This window comes from Pipistrellus kuhlii, unplaced genomic scaffold (genome assembly GCF_014108245.1).
Source record: "Pipistrellus kuhlii isolate mPipKuh1 unplaced genomic scaffold, mPipKuh1.p scaffold_m20_p_1, whole genome shotgun sequence".
In the NCBI taxonomy this organism is placed as follows: domain Eukaryota; kingdom Metazoa; phylum Chordata; class Mammalia; order Chiroptera; family Vespertilionidae; genus Pipistrellus; species Pipistrellus kuhlii.
This window is the reverse complement of record NW_023425404.1, coordinates 3,245,436-3,247,262: the sequence shown is the minus strand read 5'-3', so window position 1 is coordinate 3,247,262 and position 1,827 is coordinate 3,245,436. Positions and strand designations below refer to the sequence as shown.

General features: G+C 38.9%; 1 non-coding gene across 1 annotated transcript; it reads right to left on the bottom strand.

Annotated features, from left to right (window-relative positions):
• Positions 1-1,165: 1,165 nt before the first annotated feature.
• Positions 1,166-1,289, bottom strand: LOC118710714. Its single transcript, XR_004985496.1, has one exon. It is a non-coding gene; the product is annotated as a small nucleolar RNA SNORA40 (small nucleolar RNA).
• Positions 1,290-1,827: the final 538 nt, after the last annotated feature.

Here is a 1,827-nt window from a genome sequence, read left to right as displayed (position 1 = left end):
TTTCAGGGCACGCTGGTGCTAGGAACCAAGATTTCTATTACAGATGAAGGCATGGAAAGAGGCTAGGCACTAATGCTGGAAATTCCAAGAGAGAAGATCATCTTAGTAGCTATTGGCCTTTAATTACCACAGAAATGCCTGTGTTATGATATTTAATTACTATAGTAAGTAACTATATTCACATTTAAAACATACATAACATAATTTCAGATTTTAATTATCCATGTTCCAAAAGCCAGGTGCCTACAGGACAATAATCCAAAGGTCTCTTTTGCTCAAGCATTGCCCTGCATTTACCAGCCAGGCAGACATTCAATACAAAATGGGAACAATGGAATTTCTCCTTCCTCCTTGAAGAGACTATTTGGAGATTACATAAGGGATTGAGACAGATTATTCCACTAGCCAATATACTTCTTGGGAGCACTGATGAAATGTCTGTGCTTTCAAGTGACCTGAGCAGTTTTCCATGTCTCCCCAGTCTGGGGACTTGCTTCCAGAATGCACAGTCATAGATGTGATAGACCAGGGAAAAGACATCAAAGAAAAAGACCTGTAATATTCCAGACAAATTGCTTCTGGTGATGAAGTTTTCTCCAGTTGCAGAACCTGAAAGCCAATCTTGGCACATTTAGACATGATATAATGCATCATTATATTGCGGAAGGCATCTCCAGGAGGTAGTAACAGAATCCTCTGTAAAAGAAATGGTCCTTACCACAACCATTTTTTTAGCCTTTTAAAAATAGGAGTCTCCAGTACTTTGAAACTGTTCTTACTTAGAGGTGAGGCTATACCCTCTTACATCTGGATCAGAAGACATGCAGTGAGTCCTCTTAGGGTGGGCACTGGAAGGTGGGATGTCACCAAAGCACTCATACTTAGAACCCTGGGTTCCCAGGGAGGACATCTGACTATCCTAGAGCCAATTTTTTTGTGAAGAAGCCAATCCAGACGGAGATGTGACATCCAGGGGCTCCTGTCAGCTGCCCCAGCTGAGCCTACCCTTTCTGCTCACCCATCTCAGGCCCCAAGCAGGTGGACACAGGAGCCTTCATATTGGTTTAAAGACCCCAACCTATGTGTCTTCCCAGTAGAGGTCCCAGACATTGCAGGGAGGAGAAAAACCATTCTCTGCCCTGTGTGTGAAATCTTTTTTTTTTTTAATGTTCCTTCTTATATGTATCAAAACTCATACTGTACAATGAGTTCTACAATAGGTTGCAAAAGAGGCTTTACTTTTAGCACTTGTATATCTGTGTGTGAAGTCTTGACCTTCATATTCTGCTGGAATAATAAAATAGTTCCTTTTAATTACAGTTCTTGGGTAATTTGCTTAGGAAAAAGTAAATGCTATTGAAATTTTTCTTTGGAGGTAAAATAGTGAGATTTTCATTTGGCTTGATGCCTTAGTTGAATGAGACTTTGGAAGTGTGTGTGTGTGTGTGTGTGTGTGTGTGTGTGTGTGTGTGTGGTTGGGGCATCTTGTGTGCAAGAGAAATATAAACAAGTGGTCTTATTCTTTTAGTTGTTGTGTATCTCAAATTCACAGCAATTGTGGGTGTTTCTGTTTTGTTTTGTTTTGCTTTGTTTTTACCTCAGTCAAAGGCTATGTTGTTTTTTGTCTTAATTTCTGAAGTTCCTGATTATTGGCAAGGTTTTTATTATTGTTAGTGAACTCGCAATGTAAGGAATAAATATTTACAGCATAGCTAACTCTGGGATCCTCAATATAATGTGATCAAATTTCCTTTCATTCTATTCTATTTTGTTTTCAATATTAATTTAGAAAAGCAATAGATTTTGTTGGTCCAGAATTAATACTAT